At 40.0% G+C, this 17,169-nt stretch overlaps 1 long non-coding RNA gene across 1 annotated transcript; it reads right to left on the minus strand.

The window, feature by feature from the left end:
• Positions 1-1,384: 1,384 nt before the first annotated feature.
• On the minus strand, positions 1,385-16,658 carry LOC143435585 (uncharacterized). The gene is made up of 3 exons (XR_013106050.1): positions 16,566-16,658; positions 14,738-14,889; positions 1,385-1,607 (listed from the first exon to the last, which is right to left on the minus strand). It is a non-coding gene; the product is annotated as an uncharacterized LOC143435585 (long non-coding RNA).
• Between the last annotated feature and the right edge of the window lie 511 nt (positions 16,659-17,169).

Consider the following 17,169-nt stretch of genomic DNA (forward strand, 5'->3'; position numbering starts at 1 on the left):
GGCTAAAAAAGTAATTAGTACAAGGCCTGTGACCATCTGCCAGAGATGAGAAAATGGCACAAGATCCAGAATCATCAAAAGCAACAGAGTTGGTGTCTTGTATAATCTAAAGTAGCCAGGTGCAGAGAGGAAGAAAGTATAATAGTGGCCCCAAGAGAGGATGGAGAAGTGGTAATCAAAGTTTCAGATATATAAATGAGGGAGTTGTGTGGATCTAAAACACAACACGGTATACTGAAGAACATTGCACTCTAGTTGGCAAAGATACAATTTGCCACAAAAAGCAAGAAAGGGAAAGAGAAAGGGAGGGAGGGAATCCTTGCTTGTGGTGATCATTTCACAATACATATGTGTATCAAAGCACCAAGCTATATGTATATCATGTCAATTTTCAATCACATTTCAGCAGTGCTGACACAAAAGTCAACTGAGAAAATTGCTTTGCTGCTTGCTCCAAAGCCAACTTGGCCTTGGGGACATTCAATGCTCTAGTAAGACATGACCTAACCAATTCCAAGTTTTAACCAAGCTCATTCTCCTCCAATCCATACAGCCAGGGGGACTCTGGATGCTCACAATGAATTGGCTCTTCTCTAGCTCTCTGAAGCATCATGTCTTAACAGTTGGGCTATATGCTAAGCCCAAATCTCTGGTGTTTGTTGGAGAGTTCTTTCTGCCTGTCGGTTTTTATTGCTATGTGAGATGGTATCATGATTTTCCAGTGGGTGACCCAGGTAGCATAAAGCAGACACCACACTCCACAAACTCAAGCAACTCAAAATAGAGGCAACATGTGTGGCTGCCCAATCCATAGGTTCAGAGGAAACACCTTTTTACCTACTCACCAAAACTGGGCCTTCTCATAGTCCCCCAAACAAGTGGGTACATTAGACAGGGTTCTTCCTGCTCTCACCTACTCTTTCTGCCACCTCAGAAAATGCAGCAAGAGAGAGCACTGTCACATACCCTGGAACCAGAAAGTTGGGAATCAGATTGAGAGTTGATCTTTTCTAAAACTTTTTCTTCGCTTACAAATTAGAGATGAGCATGTGTGTGTACACAAATGATTCAAACTAATTAATTCAAATCTATCACTTGGAAATGCTCAGAGGGGAAAGGTCTATATTTGTATTAAAAAAATTTTAACACAGTGAAATATCAAAGATGTCAATCAAAAGAGTTGTCTTAAACCGATATTTGTGACTAATTCCACAGATTATGTGACGCCTCTTAAAGAAGCTGGCAGTAATGAGGGTTTTCCATATTCAATATTAAATGTGCAAACAATATAACAAAGCAATAAATACTAGAAAATCAGAAATAGATGGAAGTGTAAGGTGATACTCCAAATCTATTTTATTGTGGAAAAATACAAAATCAGCCTTAGTAGAAAGATTCTTCAGTATTTAAAAATAGTCATGTAAACAGGAACATGTGATAGACAGTCTTCTTGAATTTTCAGTTTTCCAAATTTAGCTGCTTCAATCAGTCCCATTATTAAAGCATCCTTGAAATTAAAGACGGAAATATTCTTTCAGAATGATCATCTAGTTCCGGGAGGTATCACAGAATTGTTCCTTGCAAAATGCTTCCTTGTTCTTGGTACACTGTCAATTCAAGAACAAAGAGTTACTCTTAGTTCAAGCTGGACCAAGCTGCCCTGACAGCTCCAGAGTTATTGCGGAGATTCTGTATTCAGGAGGGAGGATGGAACAAAATGATTAGGAGACTGGAGCCAGAGATGTTCTGGGAAAGACTTACTGTGTTCCACAGCTTTTCTTCACATTTCTTTTTCTGTCTTTTGGCAGCATCCCTCCCACCCACTCTTCATGCCAGCAAAGAGATGATTCTGGAAAATGAGAACATTATATGTCCACTCATTCCTTTCTCTTGGAGTTGCTATCTCAGAACCAGAAGTCTGACTACTCGAAGAGTTTCTGTTGAATATTTCTACAGCCTGCTGAAAGTTGCCCCTACCGTGCTCCTTCATTTTTTATACTCAATGTGGCAAGGCAGAGTGCTGGTGGCCTGTTGACATGTTCGATGCTCTATGTTGGAGCAAACGTTGCTCATCCCTTTCAAGCTCCCATTTCTGCACCTTGCACACAGGTTATTTAGGCTTCTTTTATTCACTGAAAATGTTTCCTTCCTCTACATGCTAGCTTAAGGGAAATTACAGGCAATGTGACACAGGATTGGTACAGCTTTTTAAAAGCCTGCTTTGAAATAGGGGCAATTCACTAGTTTTAATACTTGCTGTCTACTACATAGCAAAGCTGTAAACTAAGCCCTGGGAAGGTCTGAAAATGATAATTGGCAGCTGTGTTATCTAACATTCATTTGGAGCTATAGAAAAATGTCATAATCCAGCTAGGAAAAAGAACTTGTAATTTCGGTATGATAGACATACCCACTGAGAGCCTAGGGGATGGAGGGACTTGGGAATTAGCTAAATGTTTGAATCATTTATATGTAAATATTGAGATGGACATGTGCCACCAAGAAATTTTATCAGAAACTAGAAAACTGACTCCCAAAGGGTCATACCATGTTACGCACCCACAAGCAGCATATAAATTTCAATTGCTTCACATCCTCATTAACTTGATAGTATCAATTTTAAATCTTATTTTCATGTATACAATGGCACTGATCTTCCATTGCTGTTCTGTTTTTAATATAATTTGTTTATTTTTAGTTTATGTGCATTGGTGTTTTGCCTGTGGGTATGTTTTTGTGAAGGTATCAGATCCTCTGAAAATGGAGTAACAGGCAGTTATGAGCTGCCTTGTGGGTGCTGGGAATTGAACCCTGGTCCTCTGGAAGAGCAGCCAGTATCCTTGGCTACTGATCCATCTCTCCAGTCCCCCTGCAGTTTTTATATATACTTTTTATGATACCTACTTACATTAAACACCTTTTCACATGCTCACTCACCATTTAGTTAATGTCATTTGTTTCTTTCTTTGTTTTGTAGAACTAAGAATTTAGGGCCTCGTGCATGCCACCAAAGTACTCTAGCTTTAAGCTACAAGCCTAGGCTCCTCTTAATTTTGAGACTGGGTCTCGCTGAATTGATCAAGCTGGCCTTGAACTCCCTGGATAGACCATGTGGCCACTGAACTTGGGATCCTCCTGCCTCAGCCTCCTGCATCATCACACTCAGTATCATCAATTAACCGAATATGATATTTTGTGGCATACCTATTTAGTCAATTTTTTATTTTTGCCCTCTTTTATAAATGTACGAATATTCTAGAACATTCTTTACGTATTTTGGTTATAAAATGTACATATGCTTGTGTGTGTATACACAAATAGCTACAGCAAGTATGTTCTCAGAAAAAAAGAATTTTCTTTTGTACTTGGTACAGAAATTTTAGGGTTAAGTTGGACCACTCACTGGTCATAGGATAGAATAAATCCTGTAGAATTTGCCTTATAGTTTAACTGCCCAACATGCCTATATAGGCTATAATAAAGTCAAAGTCCTCTGTCAGATAAGAGGCTGAGCTTTAATGGTGTCTTAGTAACTATTTTGGACAGACTTGGAGCCAAGAGCTAAGACAGGTTGTGTCAATAATGGACAGTACCACACCTTGAAGGCGCTCCTTAGTTATTATAATTCCTCTTGCTCGCCATTTAAGCTAGCAGTTCTCAACCTTTGGGGTCACTACCCCTTTGGGGATCTTTCACAGAGGTCACTTATCAGATATCCTGCATATCAGATATTTACATCACAATTCATAACAATAGCAAAATCACAGTTGTGAAGTAGCAATGAAAATAATTTTATGGTCGGGGGATCACCACAACATGAGGAGCTGTATTCAAGGGTCGCAGCATTAGGAAGGTTGAGAAGCACTGGTTTAAACTGAACCTCAGGTCCAAAGACAGACTTGGGAGTCACTATATTTACATATTCCCGCCTTTATCTGCTATTCTCTTCTAACTCTACTGTCTAGAATTGGCATATTAAAGATAAGTAGCAGAGTCTACACTGTTTGATCTGCCAGAGGCCCAGCTTTGACACTAAAATTTCTAGGAATAGCACTGCTACCTATCTGAGCTCTCTCACTCCTACCATGTCCCTGGGTGACACCACTTAAAAGCGTGGACTTCTCTTCAGTGGTCATCCTATGTAACTATCTCTGGAAGGCTCCAGCTCTGAAGGTCTTCTCTGATCACCATACTCCAGGTCTTATATAAACTTACTTAAGGAGGTAGTAAATCATAGTCTCCTGGCCATGTGCTGCCTAAATAAACCTTGATAACAGTTCACAATCATGCTTTCTCCATGGTCAGCCCTGAAATCCACACATATTATGTGTATTCAGCTAAGGCTTTTTGTTTTCAATGTAACAATACATTTAGGACAAAATGACCTCATTCCTCTATACACCTGCATAGTACTCCATTGTGTGAGCATGTCAGCATGGATTTAACAGATCCCTGATGATGGACACTTTGATTGCTGCCAATATGATGTCACCACAATAACACTGGAAGGAACACACTTGTGCATTCATTACTTTATTCTTGTGTGGGCAGACATGTAGGATAAATTCCCAGGAGCTGGATTGCTGGACCAAAAGGTAAACACATTTGTGTCTCTGAAACTCAGTGCCAAATTGCTGCTCTTAGCAACTATAAGCGAGGGGGGTCTGTTTTCCCACAGTCAAGCCGTTTCTCAATCTCCTAGGTGAAAATAAACTCATGTCTCATCTTACACTTTTCACATGTTAAACACCTAACATGGTATTCATGAACACTGGATCGTGACACTCTTAAAGGCAATTTCCTACTCTTCTTAGTATCCCCTTGCTGAGCTAGCAAAGTTTCTTGGACAACACAGCTTCCTCCACATCCCTCCCCGAAGGTGGGAGGGGTAGCGCGGGGAGGAACCACATTCACCGAGTTGAATCCAGTCCCACTTGAGCCTAGGGAGGCCCATGGGGCCTTTTCATTGTGATGTGCCTGCCTGTCTTTCAACTGGCTGTCAATTTTCTCTGGAGGCTGGGGCTGCCTGCCCACCCACAGAGGCAAAAGGCCTGAGAATAAATGCAGCATGCCATCCCCAGGAACTCAGTACCAAAGCCTGAAAGGACCAGGCATTTGAATAGCTCAGTGAGGTTGTAGCTGGGAGGGTGGGGTGGTGTTCGGAGACACTTCATGTTCACTGAGAACTCCTAAAGGGATGAAACAACACAGGCTGTTCCTTGCCCAGTGTGGGAAGCTGCTTGCTATTACCACCTGTACTTGCTTTTTTGTCCTTCTTCCCTGTTCTCCATCACTTCCCTACTACATTTGGTGAAATTTCTTTGAATCATCTAAATAAAACAGCTTAAATTTTCTTAGGCTCTTTTTTTCCCCCTGGGGAAACTAAAACAAAGGTAGTAAGTAGCCTTTGATGATGCTCCACACCTCCTGGCTCCAAGAAATGTGCAAGGTGAATCTAGTCTTTGAGGTAAGCCCAGAGAACAGGGAAAGAAGATGTGTATGCAGTTGGCCCTCCAAATGATCCAGTGAATGTGGAGACAAAATATTTGAGGAAAGAAGTTGCATCTGAGCTGAACATCTAGACACTGTTTCTTGTCATTACTCCCCAAGGTAATGTAGTGGCGCAACAATTTGCATAGCACTTACACCGTATTAAATACTGGAAGTAACTTAGTATATCGGAGGTTGCGTGAGCTTTATATGCAAATACTGTGTAATTTCATATAACCAACTTAAGTATGATCAAATTGGTACCACCATGCATGGGTCCTGGAACTCAGGGATAATACTCTCCCATTCTCTCTCTCTCTCTCTCTCTCTCTCTCTCTCTCTCTCTCTCTCTCTCTGTATGTGTGTGTGTGTGAGAGAGAGAGAGAGAGAATGAGTGAGTGCACATGAGAGCACACACCTGTGTATTAGTGATAAGACGGCGCTATGCAAAACAAGTGGTAGATAAACATAATAGTTCTCATCTACAGCATCCACAGCATATATTGTGTTGCAGACACTATAAGTCCTCTTTATGCATTGGTTCATTTGATGGGAAACCCTATAAATATAGTATCATCCTCAGTTTGTAGATGAAGACAATAAGGCACCACGCATTGAACTAAGTTGCTGACTCCTGAGTTTGCGGTCATGCCCATCACCCCATGTTGCTTGTGGAGAAGTACCTGAGAAGTTCTAGAAATGACAGTTCACTGTTGGTTCTTCGCAGCAGGAGTCTTGAAAAAAGGAACATGGGATTAGGCCTAATTATTGAGGACTAATCTTCTTAGGACCATCAAAGCGTCCATTCATGTCAGCTAGGATATTGCCAGAACAGAAACTAAATACACAACCAAATATGACTTAAGCAACAGGGATCTACTAATAAACCTCATATAACAAGAAGTCCTGGAGGCAGGAGGTTCCAAAACGTTTATTCAGCACTTCAATAATATGAGAGCAGCAGCAACTCTTGTCTCTGTTTCCATTTTCCACATGAGTCTGTCTTTTTTATACTTTTTGTGGGTCTCTGTTGTGGTCTTGTGTAAGCTGCCTCAGCTCCAAATAACAGGTATAATCAGAAAAAGATAAAATGGCTTTGTCCTGGAAACTTCCCAGATGTTAGTTCCCCCTCTCCCTCTGGCAAGGATAGTGGCTCCTAGTCTAGACACAAGGGAAGCTGGGCAAGAAAGTTTCTGGTACTCTCTATCATACAAGATGGGTTTAGCTGAAAACATAGCAAAACTCCTAACACAACAAAAGTAAAAGAAGGCTGCAACAGGAGGACAACCATGATGCTTCCGCTTCACTTAAATCCCATCTGGAAGCTTTCTTTCTTCCTTGATTCTGCTGAAGCTTGGGAAACCCAGAACCTGACTGTTTGCAAAATCTATGGAAAAACAATAGGTGGTGGTGTGCAGAGTCTAGCCAGAGAACACGCTACTTAATGACATCCTCTTTCAGGGCTGCTTGCCAGATAGGCCCGAAACCAGCACATAAGACGACCAATCCCTGCCCTTTTTCATGGGGGCAGCAAGTGGTCTACATTTAGAAGGCTTCAGAAACTGGCTACCAAGTCCAGGCCAGAGCGAAAAAGTTGTATGGGGTTACTGGGCCTAACCTATTGGTTGGGTTAGGTGCTTATTCTACTTCAGGTAGTGCTTTGAGCATTTCTAAGAAGAGATGGTAAGAATGTTTCAACCATGCATCCTGACCTCAAGAAAGATCTGGTAGTCACAGTATGAACTTAGCATATTGCTATATACCAAGGCTTTTTGAAGTAATTCATGTTGCTCTTGAATTTTCAATGTATATTTAGTCTTCGCTGTATCCTGTGAAATAGGGTTTACCAATACGGAGTCTGAGTCTGAAGGAAACCTAGGCTATTTAGACCAAGGCAAGTTTAAATAATCTTGAGATTGTAGTCAAATATTGTTGAACGATTTCATAAAGTCTCAAATCCAATTAATAATTTAAGTCAGTAGCTATAAAAATTTTCAGAACAAGAAACACAGGGTATTATAAATATTATATGGCTCCATAAAGATCAGAGCACACATTCAAACTGACTTTTTAAAAAATAATGAGTCTTGCCACAAGTCAGACAGACAATGAGATCTGTCACCATGGCAGGACCAAGCTCCTCGGGTAGAAAACACCTGGAAGATCATTCATTGTTTACAGGGAGATGTGTTCATTCCATGTAGAGAACTAGATGAATACCCAAAAGGTCAGAAAAACAAAATATTCAAGAGTCTGCTGAAACCTAGTCCCTGTTCTCCAAGGACACTTCTCAGAATCCCATCTTCAAAGAGCATGAAAATTCAAAATGGCTCCCAGAAATGCTGAGAGAGCTCAGCTGTGTTGAGTGGAAGCAATTCAGATGCTCTTGTGGATGTTCTGAAACTTTCTTCCCTAAACTTGGTATGACCAGTCTATCTCTGTCTACCTGGGGCTGTCCCTAATTTAGTGGCTGAACTCCCACATACTGAGCCAGTTCTCAGTCCTGGGAAAAGTAGGATGCTTGTTCATCCTACAAAAAGATTCTCTTAAATAAGAAATTCCCATAGCAACAACCTTTGATCAGAGTTCCTATGTCCTGGGTTTCTTGTTGGAGTTGGGAAAAACTGCTAGTTAATGCTGAGGTACTGAGCTGTCTAAAAACAGTAGCCATTAGCTACAGGTATCTACTAAGCACTTAGAATTTACACATCCAAACTGAGGTGTTGCTGGGCTGGGGGTGAGGAGTCAGGTGTAAAATAGTCACTCATTTTTGAATCGATCATTCCCCAAATATAAAAGTTTTAACATGTATTATGCTGGTTGCATCTTTGAAAGACAATATTCTAAATATACTGAATTAAGTGAAAGACACTCTTGCATTTAATTGTACCTTTTTCTTTATTCTAATGTAGCTTTTAAGACAGGAAGATGGTATGCATACCTCTCATTATATTTTAGTTACAGATGGCTCTTCTGAAAAGATAATTCTAGGGACAATATCTTTATTAAGAGGTATTAGTTTTTTGCTAGTGTTTTCAAAAGCAAGTTAAACAGTAATTAGTTGAGCTGATGGAAGATGTACAAGAAAGAGGTGTTTTGGTGGCATTGCCTTAATGCTGCTGAGACAAAATAGTGACCAAAACACAGTCAAGCTTTCTTAGGACCAGTGACTCCAGGCCAAGTGACAGTGTGTATAAAAATAACTCTGATGACTTCACGGTTCTGAACATAAAGGCTGGTTCCTTTTATACAGTTTGAATCTTTTATGACTCTAAGATATAAAACACACTTTTTAAAGCAATAACTAATGTACTCTAAAGTCTTTTTTAAGAAACAACAAGCTTTTGAGTTTTGACCAAGTCTTGACTTTCCAAAGAATGTAATGATGATAATATCTTCTATGGGCAAAAATCACATTCGCAAAGTTCCTCTACAGTTTTTCTTCAGCTATTTCCATTTGAGAGTAATGAGGCTGCGAAGTGATCTGAACTGATGCTTTGTTTGGGGTCAAGTATAGTTGCTTGCAGGCATTCGTGTGTGCATGTGTGCAAGCATGCATGTGTGTCTGTCTTTCTGTCTGTCTGTCTGTCTGTCTGTCTGTCTCTCTGTCTATATGTCTGTCTCTGTGTGTCCGTGGTTGAAGGTAGTTGTCTTTGGCCTTCACCTTAGTTTTTGAAACAGCTTCTCTAACTGAACCTAGAGCTCACCAATTTGGCTAGACTGGCTGGCCAGCAAGCTCCCAAATCCTCCAGTCTCTGCCTCCTCAATGCTATGACTACAGGCATATGTTGCTGGGTCCACCTTTTTAGGTGGGTACTGGGGATCCAAGCTCAGGTCCTCATGCTATCTCCCTAGTCCTGAGCTGCTGTTTTGTACATATATTACACAGGAGAAGGTGACCCCTGTACAGATCTCTTCACAGCTTAGCAACCGTAGCCTGTTGATGCCTTGAAACCAGCTGTGATATATTCTATACCTTGGAACCTGGCAAAGGCTATCAATCATGTTGGTCTATTTTGTTGTTATTTGTTTAGTTCTACTTCTGGAGAGCTGTTTATTAAATATTTAACGGTGTAAACACTAGGTACAAGTCCAAAATATGAGGAAAAGAGATTTTTTTAAAAGGACATGTTCTAGAAAACATTAACAGAACACACATTCTCTGCATACAAGAATTGATTCTCTTGAAAGTTCCTCTAAAATAAAAGCATCTGTGCTAGCTTCACGGTCTGTGTCACAAGAAAGTACCTAAATCACTCAAAACTCGGTGGCCTGTCATGTCCAGGAGGAAGCCATCCCCACTGTTCTAATACAGCTGGTGCTTCTAGTTTTCTGTCACCTCTCTCCCTCCCCTTCCCTTCTATATCTTGTGGCTCCTCCCCTTTTATGTGAGGAAACACATAGATATTTTTGTTACATGGATTTTAAGAAAAAGTGCTAGAAGTTCAAGAAACCAAATAACCCATGCAAAGAATTTATCTAAAGAAAGGTTGGATAATATGCTTTTTTTGATAGAAAAACAATCTGGCACTAGGAAAAAATTATGAGCTGGAGAGGAAAGGGGTTATGAGTGCAGAAATCTATATATACCTAGTATGATATCACTTCAATCATCTGCAGTTGTCTCTCAGCAAATCAAGCCTGGTTTTTTCGAAATTACTTCATTATTTCCCAACAAGAGAATCAGATTAGATAATGAGGGATGAATTTTAGATTGTGCTTCTTCGTGAAAGTCACATTGACAGTGAGAACTGCTCTATGATAAACTGTTCTAAATTGGTACATTAGGGCGACCATTCTCTCTTGACTCATCCTCTCCCAACCCCAAACACTTAAACGAAGTAAGAAAAAATGTTTTCCAGATGGCGTCTCAAGTTTTTATATTAGGCTGGATGTGATGGCACATGCCTGTCTTCCCAGCACTTGGGAGGCAGAGGCTGAAGGATCAAGAGTTCAAGGCCAGTCCCAACTATAATGACTGTACCCTCAGATTGGAAGCTAAAATAAACCCTTCCTACCTTAAGGGTATTTGGTGGCAATAATGACAAAAGTAGACGGTACATCTAGCTGTTGTTCTGGAATCAAAATCTTTCTCATAGGTCCTTGGTGGAAAAGCTTAATGTAAACACACAGAATGTTTATTGGCTTTATCCTTCGCACTTAGTATGAACACCTGTGTCTATAGCTACAGGAGCATGGATATGTTTGACTATCTGGCACTACCCTGCTCTACTGATAGGAATGTTACCTGTCTCCTATGTCAGAGCAAGAATGCTGACCACAGATAGTAAAAAAAATGGGCCAGCAGACAAAGGTTCTTGAGATGTAAACATATAGCTACCAAAATCTGGAAGGGGACTCGAAAATGAGTTACCCAACTAACATTCTGCATTGGGGAGGTTCTTTAATAACCCAGACATGGGCTGATTTTTGCACCTGCCCATATATAATTTAGGTATTCAGTTGGGATGAGCATGGTTTGTTGATTTGAATGTATGTGGAGGATTCTGATTAGTCAAGAGTTTACATGGTGAGCATAAGCTCGGAAAAACCCACCAGTAGAAAAAAAGTCCAACCAAAAAGCTCCAGAGTAGGGGAGGAAAATGAGGAAGTAAAGAGAACAAAAGCTGGTGGTTAGCTGACATCCTGAGTCGGGGCTTTTGGATTCTAGTTCCTGGACTCACTGCTGTGGAAAGGTCATTGAAAAGCCTCTGTGTTCTCAGAGCTGACTACTGGTTCAGCCAGAACATATAGACATTTTGTTTTCCTTGGGCCTGTGAGCCTGGCTCACTGTGGAATAAGGCTGCTTTGTCCTGACGCCCATCAATGTTTGCTATTACACAGTGAAAAGATCCTCCACTCCGTCTCTTAATCCAACAGCTCTACTGTGAAGATTTTCCACAGGGGCCTTGGAACTCGTATGTATAAGGCACTTGGAATAGTGTTATCACTTAGAAAATATTAGGTCAGTATCTGCTATAGCAACATTAAGAAGTTATTGTAACTTCTTTAATAACTTTATAGGTAGGAGATAAGTTTGGAAGTGGCAAGAAGGTAGTCTACGATAGTTGGAACAAAATAGGCATAGGGCATGGCCCAGCCTACATGCCTCCAGACTCTGAGGTAGATATTTAGGAAAAGAGGCTGGGATATGAAAAGACAGTCCAGCAACTTATCGGGGTTGCAAACAGAAGTGCACAGAGAGGGCACACCAAACCCAAGTATGGTGCCAGCACTGAATTTCCATCTGTCTCCTGCCACAGGGAAAATGAATTGTCTGGATTTGCCAAGAAGGATTTTGAGGATGGTAGCTGTCCTCTGTGGCACACTGGGTGTGGTCTCCAATTTGAGCCCTTTTTTAAAATGCTATCCTTGAAGAGGATTGCCCTGAGGAAATCTGTGACCAAAATGCAAGCTCTCCCAAATCCAGCACTAGTCCACACCCTCACCACATCGACCCAAAGCTGCCTTTGTTCTGCCCCCCATGTTCTCTTGGAGATGCTTTGTGGTTAAGAGAAAGGAAGATGAGAAATAAAAAGAGAGATCATCTCTGGAAGGCAACAGTGCTTGCTATGTTAGATTCCATCAGCAGAGCCTACTTGGGGAGTCAGCTGTTACTAAGCTGAGCAAGGACTCATTTGTCTACCTAGTACACTGCCTCGGGAAATTTCATCCCCTTCGATCGATCCTCCTCTGAGGCAGAAAGCAGCTTGTGGCACCAGGGGCTTCATTCAGTTTCTACAAGGACTAAAGCAGACATTTATAAATATTACCTCTGTCTTGGTCACCCATAACCACTTTTGAGTTTTCTGCCATATAGAAAATGGCCACCTAATGAAGCAGAAAGGGTGACTAGAGTCCTTGTTCTCTTATCCTCCTCTTAGGAATTTTAGACACTGGGAAAAACATGAAAGTATTTTTGAAGTACATAGTCAGAATCCCATGTCAGGAAAGGCAAGTGTCTAATGATCCTGCAAAAGGTATAATAGTAAAATGAGTTGGCCCCAAAGGGAAGACAAACTGGTTCTTTCTACAGCCAGTGCACTTGGGAAATAGGTATCCTTTGCTGACAGTGGCCCTGAAAGTTCTTATTGGGAGCCTTCCACTTACACTGCAAATGCCTTCTGCCAGTCTTGAAAGTCAAAGTGACCTGTAGTAAAAGAATTCCATGTATGATAGGAACTGTTCTTAAAAGGAAGTATTGAAAGCAAGGCAGAAAGCAAAAAAAGGATTCTTGCATTCCTTTTTAAAGTTATCACAGAACATGATATAGTCAACTCCCTATAAGGGGCAGCTCATGCTCATCAGGGGATGGGGGGGGGTGATGAAAAGGGTATTGCCCATTATAATACTACTTACTATTGATTAGAGTCTTTCTGAGAAAAAAAAAAATGGCAGACGACTGAATGGGACAAAGAAAGATTTATAGATGTACTATCAGGAATTTTCTCCTATGCTCTTTATCCCTTTCACTGATATGAACTGTTTTACAACTTAGTGCATTATGCAAGACCAATAACAATCCAAGTTATGCTTGTTCACGCAAACACAAATAAATTTGCTCAGGCAGTACTATTGATCTTGCTCTAAGAATATTGTCCTGTTGTGTATCTATTAATAGCTTTGCCTCAATATTTTTTGTTGTCTATATATGCCCTCTATGTGCTGGTGTTCTTCTCCTTCATGTTTGCACTTTTTGTGACATCATGCTTATATCCTCATTAATTAATGTAATTAGTTTACAATTGTTTGGAATTTATAGTTTTATGTAATGCCTAATGCATACTGAAAATGGGATTGATGAGGTTTGGAATCATCATGGAAACGCAGCTCTGGGTAAATCTATGAGGGTGCTTCTAGAACAATTTAAGAAAGAAGACCCAGCCTGAATGTGGCAGAACTACTGGTCCCTTCTACAGCCCGTGCACTTGGGAAACAGGTGCCACAATCCAAAACAATCCCTACTTCAAGGTGCATTTTATCAGAACAAAAAAAGGAATGAGAAAAGGAAATTCTTTCAAAATTTAACCTTTAACTGGCTGAAACATTTTGCTAAATTGGATATTAATTTTTAGAAAATTGACAAGTTGTATTTCCTTATAGGACATGAGTCAGGTTTGTTAATTATTTTTCAATATTGTGTTTCAGTATTATTCTAGAGTTTTATTTTAAATGAACATGTATATTCATCCACATGCTTCCTACTTCCTTATCTCTGTACCCTTGAGCCTACTAGCTACCTTATTAACTCCTTCTTAGGCAATGCCTACTAAACATATACATGATACCATCTTTTTAAATCAAATGTGTGTGCTTGATATAATATAGTACCTGATGAGTAATAAAAACATTGTTAACCCTGGGATTCCAACCCAGAAACAGCATAATAGTATTTAAACTTATTCTTATATAACAATAATAGACTATATTAATCAAAGGTCTCAGAGCTGCCTGCACATCTTAGGATGGGATAATAAGAAAAATTACTCAGGATGTTTTGAGGTTGGATGTGGGGAAAGCCTATAAACTGGAGAGGAAAAGAAAGCTCTCTACAAGTCTTGAGAGAGATCCTGAAACACAGCAAGATGCTGGCTGTGGATAAAGTAGCAGCTGGTGGGGATTCTTTGCTGCCAAGTAGAAAAGAGGAGCTTTAAGCATAAAGTATATGAATATTTCATTTTAAGTTGTTTGCTAGACTGGTCTATGCTGTAACTAACACACACCACACTACCACTGTCCATGGCATTCAGTAAAGTCTATTAGAGCAAAGGCCTTGATCTGGGAACCCCTGGTTGAAGGAGCAAATAAAGCCACTCAATCTGGAACTAAGTAATCATGAAATCATGCATAAGGGTGAAGAGCAAATAAAGGTTAAGGATTTAGCAGAACCATGGTGCTTAAAACAGGGGCTACAAGGCTGTCAAAGTTAATGTGAGAACTTCCCTTTCAGCCTACTACCAAGTAAACAGAAAGATTAGGGACTTCCCAGTGCTGACAATTTTTCATGCAAACAGCACCCTTTCACAATCAAATGTATCCATGCAAATGAAGACTTTAATATTTCTGCCCTCCTGTAAGGAAAAAGCCAATCTCTCCATCCTTGGTGCTTTGAAAGCATTTTAAACATAGTTAACTTTAATATTAATGTGCCCGTGTGTTACATACGTGTGTTACATATGTTCCCATATGTGTATGTATAATACATGTTGTAAATGGGTGGTTGTGTGAGCATATGCATCTTTCATACCTTTTCTCTCCGTGGATGAGGATGGAAACTCATTGAAGTAGAAACCATTTCTTCATTTATTTGTCTTTATCACGTCGAACTATCCCACAGGGCCAAGATCCTGAAGAAACGTCTATCTATTGACTTAGAAAAATGGGGGAAAGGGATAACAGCTGAAATGTAAATAAATAAAATATCCAATTAAAAAAACACCTTTAACTCAATTCATCTTCACTTCACTCTCATCTCTAAGGACCAGAAACTCTTGTCACCAAAAGACTAAAGACCTTTCCAGTTAGTCATAGGCAAGGCCATACAACTAAAACCTTGCTGGCTGCTCCCAGGCCCAGAATGGAAATTTGGTCTCAGCTGGTATCCTAAGTGTCTGTAGGTTCTGAAGCTTCAGGGACCATCATTTGAAGTGGTGGTCTCCTTGGTTCTTCTCATTCACTCAGCCTGTCTCTTCTTGTTGCTCCACTTTTATCCCTTCTCCTCCCCAATAAGTTTCTTTAACACTTTCCTGTTCTTTGTCCACATCACATCTCCCCAACTCTTGGGTAGGTTCTATGTTCATAATTCCTTGTCCAGTGGGGGAGGAGTATCACATTTGCTCGTTTATTCACTCATACAGCAAGAATTTCTTCAGTACTTCTATGTATTATAACCTGATCCTTGTTCTCAGAGAATTTACAGTCTCATAAAGGACTCAAGCATTAATCAACCAAGTGCACAAAGCAGTAAATGGTTATAAACCCAACAAGAAGATATCATGATTAATTTTCATTGGCAACTTGTTTACATTGAGGCCTGAGTAATTAGTAAGATACACGTTAGGGTGTGTCTATGAGGGCATCTCAGAGAGTATTAATTGTGGGAACAAGACTCACCCTGAAGGTAGGTAGCACTACTCCATGGTATGGGGTCTCAGACTAAATAAAATGGGAGAGCCAGCTGAGTGCCAGAAATCCCATCTCTCTGCTTCCTGGTCTGCCAAGATGTAAGCACATAGCCTCATGTTTCTGTTGCCACAGCTGTAAGTCCACATCTGGCCACTGCCATGTCTTCTACACTATAATGGACCTTCAAACCATAGGCCAAAATAAATCATTTGTTCCTTAAGATGTTTCTTAGCAGGTATTCAGTCACAGCAATGGCAAAAGTAACTGATATGGCAAGAAATTAAACGTTTTCAATGAAATCACACAACAGATTAAGGTAACTTAATCCAAGGAATTCCAGACATTAGGAAGCCTACATACTGGGGGTCTTGATATGCAGGAAAACAGCAAGACTAAGAAGCTTGTGAACCAGGAGATCAGAACAACAAGGAACAAATCAGATGCAAACAAATCAGGTTGTCTCATCGTGCAGAGGAATTCATGTAAACAAAGAAACACCAGTGCATTACAACTCCCATAATTACCAAATAGCACTCTACACTTCAGAAAGAAAAGTCACTGGAGAGTAGAAACATGTGCCTTGCATTTTCTCGTGTAATTATGGCAGACATGCTTTTCTTTTTGTGTGATAGAAGATTCTGGAAAGCTGTTGTCTGACTTGCTATAAAAATAGTCTGTTGAGTGCTGGTGTTTGAGACGCTCAGCAGAAAGGTTTAAAACCCACTCACCACCCCCTTTAAGAGTCAAATTGGCCCAATAGACTGTAATAGTGGTGGCTCTAGCAAAACAGAGACAGCATACTAATTGTGTACTGGTCAAGAAAGGGAAAGCAAAATAAATGAGTTGTTAAAATCTTTGCTAAGACAGTTTATATCTCAGACTGCTTAGGCTGCTATAGCAAAATACCCTTAGACTGGGTCACTTATAAGCAATAGAAATTTACAACTTACAGTTTGAAATGTGGGAAACCCATGATCAAGTTGCAAGTAGCATCAGTGTATAGTGACAGTCTGTTCTTCATGCATAGAATCTTTCTAGTTGTGCCTTAACAAAACAGAAGAAGTGGATAGACTCCCTCAATCATGTTGTATAAGGATGCTAATCTCACAATGATATCATGACCTGTCTCCCAAAAGCCCCATCTTCCAACACTATTACATTGAGTATCAGGTTCCAACATATGAATTTTAGGGGAACACCAACCTTCAAACCTGAGAACTTTTTTTCTAATTATAAGTTGATTATAACCAAATGAGATATGAACATGTTATGTATGTAATACCAACCTCCAAAGCTTTGGTTATAACAAAATGAGATGTGAATTTTAATGCATGTCCCATGACTTTGGTCTGGTTTAGTTTTTTTTTAATGGCTAGAAAAATAACAAACTCACATTTGCTGTCAATTTTCTCTAGACTGGGAATTATCAATCTTTATGTCTCCACTTACAAAGACATGTCAAAGAAGAAAACCTAGATGAAATATTTGACTGTGCAAAAAAAAAAAAAAAAAAAAAAACAACTTTTAATTTCCAAACTTCTGCTAATGGTCAGC

Source organism: Arvicanthis niloticus, chromosome X (genome assembly GCF_011762505.2).
Source record: "Arvicanthis niloticus isolate mArvNil1 chromosome X, mArvNil1.pat.X, whole genome shotgun sequence".
NCBI classification, from domain to species: Eukaryota; Metazoa; Chordata; class Mammalia; order Rodentia; family Muridae; genus Arvicanthis; species Arvicanthis niloticus.